This window comes from Haemaphysalis longicornis, unplaced genomic scaffold, assembly GCF_048455015.1.
Source record: "Haemaphysalis longicornis isolate Haplotype H1 unplaced genomic scaffold, Haemaphysalis longicornis Haplotype H1 scaffold_8, whole genome shotgun sequence".
Classification (NCBI taxonomy): domain Eukaryota; kingdom Metazoa; phylum Arthropoda; class Arachnida; order Ixodida; family Ixodidae; genus Haemaphysalis; species Haemaphysalis longicornis.
In genome coordinates, this window is record NW_027526445.1 from 75,057,736 (window position 1) to 75,071,507 (window position 13,772).

Below are 13,772 nucleotides of genomic sequence, written 5' to 3' on the forward strand. Positions count from 1 at the left end.
TATACGTATATAAAGGTTACCAAGATATATGTTACTTTTGTACCTTATAAAATATAGGCTTCAAAAATTCGAAATTGGGCACCTCTATAAAATGGGCCCTGGAAGGCGTTTTGAGCACACTAAATGAACTAGCGCAATCGTTAAAGTGGGTCTTCAACGTGATCTGTGCCAAGTATTACTTTTTTCCGCGCAGCGGAACGCTTACACTTGTGTTGCAAAGTTTGTCGCTTTTTTCTCACCCTTCCCTTCGTGTTTTTGGACGCCGCCATTTTCAAATGTCTACATCATCGATTGCACAATAGTTACAGCGATAGACCTCCTTAGCGAGGCAGGCAACGAGTGTGTAATCTTGCTGATGTTAAAGCGACCGCCACTAGTGTGATTGGGCCTCTAAAGATTATTGCATGATAAAAAAAACAAATATCATATTGCGTGTGAAAGAAGACGACCCGCCACTATTACTTTTTGGACGGGGCAGTGGACGCAAAGTTTAACTCATTAAAAGCGGCTAAGATTCGTTTTGACAGGGAGCTTTTTTTTCTGGACAAGGAACTGCAATGCTGATGAACTGAATGTGCATGTGGTGATGATAGAAGAGTGTTGTATTATAGCTGAATTTTCGACATTTACTAGCAGCCGCATGCATAGAAGCTGTTTAGGCGATGAACATTTGAAGTGATTGATTGCTAATTTGTCGCGGCTTGATAACCTGCGCTTCAAGCCTAGTGACAGGGCAACTTTCACGTTTGTAAATGCGACGCACGTTTTACTTCTTACAAGGGCCCTCCAGCACGGGCTTAGTTTATTACAATAGTTATGTGGTAACCATTCATAGTTGTATGGCTAAGTTTTGCAACTTGGTTGCGCTATGCAGGTAAGTATTGTTTTGCCTGAAACAACCGAAGCTGAACGTGTATTCCACCTACGAAAGAAATTTTGTAATGTCCTGTCGGAGCCAGTATTTCAAAGTGTTATAACGCTGCATTTCTGCAGCTTACTCGTTCCTTGAACTTGAATTTTGGTAGGGGCAGGTGTTTTACACGGAGGGATAACATAATAGGGGGCCTTCAGGATTGTTCTGTTCTTTAAAACTTGTAAACTGTAGGCAGTTCATTACTACAGTAAAATTCGTGAATATTCTGTTTTTGAACGCTGAAAGAACATATGAACATGTATAAAACCGCTGGGGCATGCCTGTGGTACCGTCGCATAGGGAATGATGATATAAAAATATTGCCGAGACAGGACAAAATATTAGGAAAGGGATGAGGATAATAAGCGTCCTGATATTTTGCTTGTTCTTTTTTACATGAGGGTGATGTTATTACCTTTAGAATAAACATCGACATCGTAAGTTTTGCTCAATGTTATAGTTTGTGTGGTGGGCACAAACGGCGCGTGGGGATTTTGCTTCAGCCGCCGATTACTGATAAACTATATAACTCACTTCTACTGAAAAATAATAGTGTTCTATAGCTAAGGACGATGGAGGCTTCCTTTAAGGAACAAACGTGTATTGGAGACAACTTGTGCCCGCAAAATATTGAGCAAAATACAAGCGGCATAGAAGCAGTCAGCGAAGTGACATGCGCAGACTTGCTTCGTCGAATCGAATGCCAGGGCGTTTTCCCTGCCAGTATTCATTTTTCAGCGTGACTGTTTTTCTAACCATGGAATTACATCAAGAAGAGTCAACATCAAAGAATATTCGAGTGTAGTGATGACAGCGTGAAACACTCTTCAGATCAAATGAGATAACCCGTGCGGCATGAAAAGAAAGAACTTGAAGCATGCGTTTCGCTTGGAACACGGATATAGCAGCTGGGCACGGCCTAACGGCAAAACAAAAAGAATTGAACAAACAAAATATAGAGTTCCGGACATTACGCTCCACTACGAGTGTATCGAGTCGATGCTAAAATAAAATGACAGCCCAGAAGCAAACGTCCACAATGCTGCACAACAAGGCTGGAGGTGAACCTTGTGCCTGACTTCAGTCCGAGTGCGTCGTCGTTATGTGCCGGAACCAGCGTCGGGCACAACTTCGTAGATAAGTTGGCCAACGCGTCGCCGAATTTGGCAGGGTCAGAAATACGGTCGAAGAAGATTCTCACTGAGGTTGCGTCATCGAATCGGTGTACAAACCCTCACAAGAGTACCTTGGCGATACTCGCCGCCTGGGCGCCACCGGTTGTAACATCCGGCAACTACCAGCTACAGGCACGTTGCACGAGTTTGTGCAAGCTGGCGGGCCTCATCCGCATGTTGTACGTGTGCTTGGACGTCGGAGTTACGTTCGTTATCAACTACGTGTGGCAACATGGTGTAGTGCGTCGTTTTCGGCCGTCTTCTCCAGTCAAGCTGAACGGAGTCATCTGCGTATGTGTGCTGTATGCTTGCGTTACATCAAGCAATACTTTGTCCACGTCTTGTGCTCGACGTCGAAGGAATGATCATATCTGCGATCGTCTTGTTCAGGCGTTCCGTTAGTTCCGTTGGTTTGAGGATGGTACACTGTCGTTCTTCGGTGATGCGTGTTGCGGTAGTGCAAGACTCCTTGCGTGAGCTCCGCATTGGAAGCTGTCCCGCGGTCCGTGATTAGTGTTTCGGGCATAGGTTGAAAGTTTTCATTCTTCCGGGAGGGGGGCTTGGTCTCCCTAACCCTCCCTCCCTCAATCCCTACACCCTGCCTCCCTCCCCTCTTTCTATATATAGATTGTTACGTGGAATAATATCATCATCATAATCATAATCGTCATCATCATCAGCCTATCTATGCCCACTGCAGGAAAAAGGCCTATCCCGTTATTTTTCAATTTTACCAGTCCTGCGCTACCCCCGATATATGTATCCCCGCAAACTTCATCTTGTAGGCGGCGGCCCACGTTTTTTGAGGTTGCGCTGGCCGTGTCATGGTCAGGATGAGGCACGTAGAAACGGGGTGCCACTCCAGACAGGGTGCCGAGTGCTGAGTGTCCTACGTTCCAGCTGGCCAATCTGCTGATGATGGTGGTTGCGCTTCAGGGCTCCCCGCCTAGCGCGGATCGCGATAGAGAAACAGAGCTGGGTGTTGGTTTGTGCAGTAGTGTATGTTAAAATGAGGGGGGGCGATAAGGGAAGCACTTTTCGAAGTTCACAGGCACATGTAATGTTTGTCCGTATTCAGAGAGCCTCCGTGGGCAGTCAGTGGTCTAGTGGCAGGGGTTGATTAAGGGGCATGGTCCTAGTCGTCGGCGAGGTAGCGTCCGGGTAAGGGGCAACCTCTGGTGGTCGAGGCTGGGAGTACGGCCGCGGACGCGTTGGTGGATGCGAAGCGGCTACTGAAATTGATAGTGGGGTGAACGACAGAGATTACTCGAATGACAGACAAGGTGAAGCGAGGGGCAGCAGAATGACGACTGCAGTGCGGGCTTGACTGTGCCACGGTGTAGGCTCTGTGGCTTCGTCACTGTCTGGGCTGCTTTCGCAACCGCGGTGGGAGGCGGCATAGCGGAGCCTTGCAATGGTAAGCTGCGCTTGAACTTCAATGACGTCGGATTCCCATCCTGAAAGCTGGTTTCGTCTGTTTGATTTGTAGGCAGACGGCTGAGCTCCGGTTACTACGTGTACCTAACACTGTCCTAGCGCAGGGAATCTGTCGACGTCTGGGGACCAGCTTTTGACGTGACTCTTGATTGCATGGTGTCATGGGATACTTCTTTCGGCGACGGTTGTTAAGAGGGGCGTCCCGCAATCTTTGCTCCGGTATCGCCATCGTAGCCAGGGTATGAAGATTGTCAACAGCAAGCTGATGTGCTTCGAAGGTAGCTTCGAAAAAAATAATGCAATACGTGCACTTAACCCTTTCAGTCAAGAATTTTTATATTCACTGCAGAAAAACTCCATACTTGGAGGTTTTACAGTGTCAACAGTCTAGAGGTAAGAAAAAAGTTCAGTATCTCCAGAATGCTTATTACGCAAATGGCTTCGTTTAATCATACGGAGACACCATTACTCAATCGTGCTTTTTCCTATAAAAATAAATATCATGAGACAGTTTACAAACAAGGAGGTGAAATAATAATTGCTGCATATAAAATAGGTGTTTTTAGCTTTTAGAAATGATTTACGCCCCAGTAAAAGAGAACTTACGACGGCAACACACCGGAGCTCCCACAAAACTTGGTGGCGTCCATTTTGAAACGATGTTTATGAGTGCGGTTCCGCCATTCCACATCACATGGTGCTACCTTTCACTACCGTAGGTTTCGAACATCACCCGCATCGCTCCGCAGCATGAACTCTTTTCGTTGTCACGAGGAAAATGACGAAGAAAGTCGCGTCTCCATATGGAGACACGGTGACTGGAAGGGTTATGTTTGCACATATTACAGGAGCGCATTTTCAGAAGTTTGGCATGAGTACTTGAGACCATACATAGTACCCATATTTAAGGAATAACGCATGAGGACTATTCCTTAAAAAGCACCAAAGCTGCGAACCGCCCAACCACCTTAATCTTATTATTGTCTCTTAACGAGTATTAGGCTTTTCCTATATTTCTATATAAGATAGAATTTGTTTTATTCATATATCCTTATTGTACCTGTTTAATAAACGCTGCGTGATCCACTTCACAAACACGGCCAAATATACAGATTTTTCACCCTAATAGTTGCGCGGATGTATGCAAAGTATTCCAAAATTTCGAATTGTTGGGATACTGCCATTGAACAAATTGTGGACGAGACGAGGAGGTAGAAAGAACATTTGTTATAAAATCAGTTTCATACAAAGCAGTATTTAGGGCTGTATTCGCTGCATTCTCCGTGTCACCCAAAGTCTAACTTCGCACTCGGAATTCATTCGTCTTTACGAATCTATTTTACACTTCGTTCTTAGGTTTGTCATTACAATTACATCTGAGTTGAATATTCCTGCACTAAGTTATAGTTTTTCTGCAGCACTAACAAGTTTTTTGGCGAATTGCAATCTGTCTTTTCGACGAAAGTTCTCCTGGCATATAAATTTGCTTCACGAAAACAAGCACTTGGGAAAATGCAAACACGTATATTTGGCATTTCATGTAGTACACAAGCAGGCAGGATATCAGGGCACACTGAAGATTTACAGAGGTCATCTGAATAACTTGTTGCCTGCTGCCGTAGATGACGGTATATATTTAAGGGCCGTTACTTACATTTCCCAACCTTGCAAAGCCATCTACAGAAAATAGTAGAAAAAGAACAAAATCCAGAGCCACCATGAGCCCCCTTACCAAACCACAGGCATATGAAGCACTGTAATTACATTGCATTAAAATAAAGATGCAGAATAGAGAATTGAATGATAGGCCAGGCCACACCCGAGGTACAGTAATTTACGTAATTTCGAGTAACTTCACAGCAGTTTGTTCATCATTACACAGAGTACTTTTGCAGCATAGTTAACAACAAGCGAAGCTACTGAAGTCATACCGGCCAACCCTCCTAAATTTTCATCGTGCCGTGTTCAATTTATGTCACCTGATGTTCCTCCCTACTCACCCAGAGCAGGCAGAAATTTTAGGCCACGAGAGAAAACTTGGGTGCTGCACGTGCATTTGGAAAATAGAAAAACAACCACTTCCGCACCTTCATGTGGAATCATTGATAGTGCAGCAGGCAACACAGAGAACGTCATAACCACCCCGCCGGTATTAACAATTTTATTTGGAACAAGGCCCCCCTGTAGAAGCCGGAAAGTCTTTCATTTCAGTAATGTGTTTTTGTCAGTGTTTTGATTCTCTTCTATAAGTAACAAGGAACCGAAGGCTTACAATTTTTTTCCATCGAGATGTGTTGTGGCAGTGGATACACCTAGAGTTGGCACTGATATTCAAGTATCATTTCCAGAAGGTCCAAAACACACTCTCAGTATCTGTAATGGCTGGAAGGGTTATTTAGGGTAAAATGCAAAAGGGTTGACCGCTGGGCCAGTTGGTATACATTTATAATGACAGAACACCACAAACTTGATATGACGAAGAGGAGAACACAACAAGAGCACTCACTAACAAGTGGAGATTTATTAAAGAGCTCTTTTCGTAATATGCTTTTGTAGCCAGGAAAACAACCCATGTAGTTGAGTAGCTGCAGTTGATGAAAGACTACACAGCTTTATGCTCAGGACATCGTTACGTTAATTTATAATGTTCATGCAGTAACAAACTGAAAGAAAGAGTCGCTGAGCATGAGGCAAAATACGGTAGGAAGAATAAAACACTATAACAGTACTTGTAGAAAGACGTGGCATTCTGAAAGGTGAATCATTTGAAGCTACTTGTTGTCTGTGCAGGCCTGGTTGCCAACTTTACATAGAATATTTGTATAGATATGTTCCAGTTTTCGCATCTTCATACAGTTGTTTCCACTGAAATCAGACTTCATTTCTACTGGTGTCATACTCGGCAGCGTCTTGGTTGTCAGCTGAAGGAACACTGTCTGTCTACAACAAAAACAGTAATGCTGATAAGTCATAGCATAGGTGTTCACATGAAAGCACACTTTTCGATCATCCAGGCATCGATGCGGTACAGCACCCATGTTTGCCCCTGTCTAAGAGTAACTTGGCCAGCCCAGCCTGTAAACAAATTCGTCAAAATTTCTATGCCATCTGGAAACAACAAACCAGAAGCGTGCATGCTGCCTCATACATACCACCATCCCCCAAAGGAGCTTTACTACTTTACACTGGGATCACGGCCACAGCCATTGTCCCTGCGTTTAACGGGAATAAATCAACGAGAGATTTCTGCAAATCAGAATAATGAACCCCTTACATGGTGAAAATGATCCGCTGTCACAAAATGAGCAACACCAAATTTACCCGCTAAGGAGAAAAAACTTGGCAGAAATAAAGAGGCATATAGAGAAGAATCAGTTTTGAAATTTCCAGCAGCATTTAGTGGACGACTTTTCGGAAATGCACTACTTGTGTTTACCCGAATAGGCTCCTCCAAGATGAATAAACTAGAAACAATTAGAGGATATGAAGCGAGAAAAATCGGTGTTCCACAACGGCTGAAACAAAACGATAGTGCACAGAGAATAGTGCGATAATATAAGTGCTTAACGGGAAGAAAATTCAATTATGCAATCAGAGAAATCTTACAATTACACGGGCCAATCAATTGTTGAGTGCGCCCGATGGCCCAGCCAAGAGGTTAAACGAAACGCTCAACAGATGGCGAAGGTGCACAAGCTGACGCTCTATTAACACAGCTAAAAGCACGACATGAGCTCCCGTATCTGTTGCAATGAACCGGCTTGCCCCATCGTCCGGTCTAATCTGATACAACAGAGCAAGCCCGTGATTTTATTCAATAGCCGTTGCGGAAAAAAAAAAAAAACATACAGCCAAACAGCCAGTCAGGTAAATTTCCTCTCGTACGCGTTTGTTCAAATATTACATTTGAAAAGTCCCAAGTGAAAATATCCATCCAATAAAAACGCGCAAACCGCTGCGGGAATACACTCCCCGAGTTCGCCCCCCACTGGCGCCCGGGCATTGTTCCAACAGGCGGACTTGAAGGTCGTAGAAGATAGGGCCGTGTAGCATTGCCAGTCATAAACGGGCTCGCCGCTGCCTCTGCGACTCACTCCGACAAACAATTCGTGTAACAGCAATCCTCGCTTCATCATAGGTTAACCACAGCCGTGAAAAGGCTCGACTGGCACGCAACGCGGCCACCGGACCTGTGGATGCCGCCATCACTCTGTATCCCGTCATGCAACGGCGAAATCACAGGGCGCCGGAAGAGATAGCGCGACAAGCATCTCTTATAGGTTACAAAGAGTTTTAAAGGTTACAACATAAAGGTTACATGTCGAATTTTGTTTATGTAGCCTATAAATCAATAATGTAACCTATAAACCGCTTTTAACTTCACGCTTGTAACACTTAGAATGTACTGGGATAAAGAAAACCTCAAAATGGTTCCATTGTAACCTTTATTATACAGGTTACAAGGATTAGAGGGTAGATCCAACCCCTCAGCTGTGCCTCCACCCCTAAGCAATTTTCCGCCAGCGATTCGTGTGTTTGTATTATGGTGAAGCGTTGCTGAGAAGAGGCGGGATGGGCTTACGCGTCTGTTTTGCCAGTGCGTCCATCAAGAACCACCGGCGACGTGTCGTCAGTTCAACACTGACTCAATAAGAAGGCCTGTGCAAAGAGTGATAAAAGTCAGGCTAGTAGTCCGAACGCGTGTTTTATTTCCCACGCGCTTTCTGCAGACAGAGCCCAGATATTCTGTCTGTGGGTGACGTTTATCGTTTGAGGTTAGGCAACCAGAAATCCCTTTTCTATTGCCAGATGGCATGGGTCTGTTGCGGAGCACAGAGTAAGTCGGTCCTTTTGGATGAAAAGTACGCGTCTGGAACCTACCCAACTGGCTATCCGAACGTTGCGCAGGATCTTTGTACCTGCGAGTAGCGTCAGCAGCATGCTGGTAAACACCACCTCTAACAGGATTATTAAAGGACAATTAAAGACGGAAAGGATTATTAATATTCTTCCCAGGATTATTAAAGACGATAGTCTTTCTTGGGCTACTTAAACCCAGAAATTTTGGTCTGTCTGTATGTCTGCCTGTCCGTCTGTCTCTCTGTCTGTCTGTCTGTGACTCGATTCAGCCACCCGGCCAAAGTAAAACAATGCCTGCGCAATAGTCTTATATAGCCATAGCAAAATCTACCCGTCTAAGTCCGGTGTAATGTTCATACTTGTCTATATTGTTGAAGAAGAACAAGACATTACGCAAATATAAGACAACAAATTAATACAGAAGTGTTATTTGCAGTGTTCCTTTATAAAAGCCATACAGGCTTGATTTTTGCGAAATTAAATACTTCATAACTGCAGAAAAACCCGCCCGCATCTTCCCAGGGGGGGAACTCGAGTAAATGCGTCGCAGAGCGGTGGGGGTATCACGTGAATGTTGCGTAATTGGGTATGGTTTGGGAATGCTTAATTGTTATTTCGTCTTTATTATTTTTATTTATTGAATGAAGGAGAAGCGAAGGCAAGGAGTGTATAGTTAAAGTGTGTCTTTATTGCTTGGTGCCGTCAAGCAAAGCGTCAAGTTAAGCGAAAGCCAAGCAAAGACGCCCTTGACTGAATTTCGAACGCGCGCTCCGCCGCTTATATACACACCGCCCGCGTTCGAGGGAGAGGAGTACGGGGGAGAGACGCGCATGCGCACACTTCCGTACACAAGCGCGCGAACTTTCCACGCACCCACCACGCCGCTATCACGTGTAAACGCCCTGCAGCCGTTACTGTTGAGCCCGACGCAGCGCACGGGTAGCTACGACGCATGCGCGCACAGACGCGCTCCTCCCGCACCGCCGCACCTGTTGTTGAGAGCGAGGAGGGTACGGGGGTGAGACGCGCACCTGCGCATCGACGCGACGCGCATGCGCAGGGAGCGTGTGTACGGCGCCGACAACATCGACGAGTGACATCGCGAGCCTAAGAAATGTTGCGCATTTAAAAAACGTTCACTCCGGCGTCGCCTGCTGTCGCCCGCACCACTATAGCTTCTGGCGCCATTTTAAGAAATCAACCGGCAACAATTACAAAAGGTTCCACTAGATAGGTTTCACGTTGTGCTTGCAACCCAGGTGGAGTAAGGAAACGCGGTTCTATAAACGTTGAAGTAGGGCGCCTCGATTCACGCGTGTCTTCGCCGTACGGCAGCGTTGTCATCGAGACACCCGGCCTGAAGCAGTGGAACGCGGTAAATTTTAAATTAGTTAAGCAAACCTTTGGCGCCTTTACCTTGGCAGGAGCGCGACGCAAGAGGAACAACATGAGAGGTGAGCGGGAAAGCGAAGGGAGGAATTTACTTGGCAAAAGTCGATAAAGACTATCGTCTTTTGTCGACATTTGCAACGAAAGGAGCAGATACGCGGCCAACTTTTTTCACTCTTGAAGATTGTGAGTGTTTGAGAAATAAATAGTAAGTAATCTTTAAATTTTCTTACAGGAAAACCTCTAACTTCAAACGAGCGCGTTTGTTGTGGTATTTGTCTAACACTAAGGATGGCTACGAAACTTACACGCTCATCTAGAAATGAAAAAAAAAAAGTACAATTTCCACTCTTAAAATAGACGCCGTCCCCTTGGATAAATAACTATCTTGAAATGGCGGCGACAAAGCAGGCAATACCGGCTTCCAAGAGGGCGCACCCATATGTGTCCTTAAAGATGTTTCCACCCCTTGTGTCAGGGCGATCGCATGTGGTTTTTTTTTCTAAAGTGGCTGCCGGCTCTCCCTATGAGGAAATATTTTTTATTGATTATCACGCATGAGAATGAGGTCACCGTACTTCGGACTAAATACGTTCTGTCAGCATTACCAAACTGACACATTCTAGATTGGCATTATATGGTTCATATCTCCCCAAGCCATATCACCTTCAGTGCAATGACAACACCCCAGGCACTACACTCAAGTTCGAATTCGTTATCCGTACCACCGTTATCAGTGTATTCACTTATACACAATCCAATTGCGAATGTTTAGCTTTCCCCCCAATACCGCCAAGATCCCCTTTCCCCCTCATCGTGTACGCCCCAGCTAAGTCGTGATTTGTCGGTTTCACTGGTTTTGTCGTGGTCGTTTTAAGTGCGCGACCCCAAACCATCCACCGCCGGCGGCGGCGGCGTCCGCAGTGCTCCTCTATATTTAAGAAAGAAACAGCATCCGGCACCAGGTTTCGATCCGAGGACTTTGCAGGCCGCAGCCCGACGCTCTACCGAATAAGCCACGGACGCGACGCTGATATCGGTGTCAGTAACCCGCCTTATATCTTTAACGCATTCAAACTACGTCGTCAGCGGCGTGCGTTGGCGACTCAGCGGCGTTATAGCGGCTTGGTAACTGCGTGGTGTACACGTGATACTACAAACCCGGTGGAAGAGATGGAAGAGAAGGCGGCGAGGCGGTGGGCTGCGGGGGCCGAGCGCAAGCGCCGCAAGCGGGCCGACAACCGTGCATTCGCACTTTCACATTCTCCCCCTCGGGGAAATGCGGGGGAATTTTTTTGCGTTGATTCACGGTACAGTGGGGCTGCAACGGGTACGACGACGACGTATGAAAATCGGGACTGCGTCAACACTTTAAACGACAGCAGCGCTCGTATCTTCCAGGATTCCCTCCGCTAATTTTATGGTCTTCCACATGCAGCGCCACCAGTGGCATTCCCAAGCGGGTTTCGCAATTGCTCGTGCGATGCGCCTGATATTTACTAAAGAAATTCTCGGTCACGCTGGCGAGAACCGTTACGGCCGTTACCGCCGTCCCGTTAGCAGTTTGAATGGGTTGATTGCGTGCAACTGGGAATTTGTTTATATCCCCGGGCTGTATTTCCTGTTCGACGAAGTGGAGTTTTGCCAGGAGGCGCAGAAAAGGTCAGTGCTGCTTATTTATGTGCTGGTAACGGTTGTTGTTCAGTGACATCCTTGTTAACTGCGTCCGATAAACATACCGCTTCTCTGCCCGTTATTCGTGTGTCGTCCATGCTTGTGGTCGCGGCGTGTAACATTTTGTGTTGTAGAAACGTTTGCAGCCGTAATTTACCAAAACTTCCGTGTTCGTGCGTCAGAGTCGGCTGGACATTTCTGACTGCGTGCGTTAGCCATTGCTATAAGGAAGTTGCTGGTTTGCGCGTTTCATGATTGGATTTTCCCTTACTGCGTGGCTTTGCTTAGTTGTATATTGAAGGTTGCTCTCTGCGGTAGCGAATCTTCTCGGGTTAGTCGCTCGCAATAATCGCGCGTGCACACGTGTGCAACTTCCAAGCAAGTTTGTCGGAGCGTCCGTCCTTAGATTTATTGGTATTTTTAAAACTTGCGTGGTAATTGCGGCGTTGTGTTAGTCTGCTGAGTAGAATGCATTTACTGTGCTTACCAGACCGGGAGTCTTCGACCTTGCCCGTTGCGCGCAAGGTAGACGCTATTTCGAGTTGTGTTGATGTGTTTTCAAGGCGTCATCTTACGTTTATCTGTTCCATGATTCCATGTTTCATGTTTTTGTTCCATGTTTCTTCCAATTCCTTTGACCAATTGAGATTATCTATTTTAAATAACATTGCCTGAAGTGTAGAGAAATAGAAGGGACAGTTGTTGTCTTAGCAGTACCGCAGTAACAAACGTTTCTTTTGTAGAGGGCAAGAAATGTGGAAACACGCAGCGGGTATATAGAAAGTGTGCTGCCGTTTCTATGCTGTTAATGTCAGTGGCAACTTGAGACTTCAGGATAATTATCCAATATCAATAATTAGTGGTTGCTACTTCACGAACCGCGCTGGAAATAAGCCACTCTTGCATTTTTATGCCGTCAATGTCGGTGGTAACCGGAGAGTCGAAATAATTTCCGACAACGCTCAGGTGATAAGTTCTTGCATCACTACGCGTTAGAAATAAGCCACTCTTGCATTTTTATGCCGTCAATGTCGGTGGTAACCCGAGAGTCGAAATAATTTCCGACAACGCTCAGGTGATAAGTTCTTGCATCACTATGTGCACCCAACATTAACCCATTTCTGTGCTTCCTTGAACTTAGAAAATATACTGCGAAAGCAGATTGCTACATTCTGTATTCGATCTGTATAACCTGTCCAGATGGCTGACTGTGAAGACATTTGTCTCTACACTGGTAGTTTGCGACAATTGCTTTCCTTTGTCTGAATAACAGAAATTAAAACGAATTATTTCCATTCCTTACATATACCTCTGAAATCATGGCTGTGTCATTCACTGTGGCTGAAGACATCTTCGGCACGCCGAGGCGTCGTCGTGACAAGTGTGGCAGATTATGAATGCATTGTGGAAGTCATAAAGCCACGAAAGAGTGCCCCTTGAGTGTTGCGTATTATACAGACGTTCACCACACCGCATGGAGCAATGACAGGTGAGCCTAAAAATGTTCAAATATTTTTGTTTCGCCTGAAAACGTTACCAGGGCTTGTGCTGCAAAATAAATTTTAGCACAACTAATGAGGCATTGTACGAGATGTTGTAGTACTCCCTTCTTAGAGGGAAGCGTAAATTTATGCTTCGATATTTTAATACTGTTTTTATTTTCTAGGAAATAGGGCGGACCGGGACTTAAAACAATGGAACAAGGAATGCGTACTGCCATTTTCCTGGTTATTGAAGGCGTGTGTTCACCGTTCTTGAAGGCGTGTGTTCACAAAAATGAAACACATGAAAGCCGTTGTACGGGATGAAATCATTGCATTCTACAAGTAATACGCACTCCCAGTTCTGGAACTTTGATGGTCCCTTTTTAGGTAGTTGCAACATACTAATGGCTTCGGAACACCGTTTCAGTGACAACTTGACCTGTAGGTGAAAACGACAGTAAGCTTTTGGGAACACGTTGGCAAAACTTTCCTGGAAATGCACTCCGAGGAGGCCCTGCCAGGAACGCCTGCATCTTAATTTTAGTTGGGAAAGTTGGCATTTTATTTTTGTGGGACTCAATTTATGGTAGTGTTTATTGAAGCTGGCATTTTATTTTTGCGGGACTGAATTTGTGTAAGTTTTCTTTGTAGCAAAATCTTACTGTTAAAAATAAATCGTGAACTCCAATATTGAGAAATACCTTCACATTCAGCCTGTTTCGGATGCTGCAACATGTGGACAAAAAAACTTATATTTTGCATTCAAGTTTTGCTAACATTTCGCTTTCACATTGAGAGTTGCTGCTGTGATAATGCGGCACCACGGCCACGCCCAGTGCG

General features: G+C 45.4%; 1 long non-coding RNA gene across 1 annotated transcript; it reads left to right on the plus strand.

Moving 5' to 3' along the window:
* The first annotated feature begins 11,479 nt into the window (after window positions 1–11,479).
* Window positions 11,480–13,482, plus strand: LOC144149265 (uncharacterized). The gene is made up of 3 exons (XR_013318248.1): window positions 11,480–12,937; window positions 13,115–13,274; window positions 13,360–13,482. It is a non-coding gene; the product is annotated as an uncharacterized LOC144149265 (long non-coding RNA).
* The last annotated feature ends 290 nt before the right edge of the window (window positions 13,483–13,772 follow it).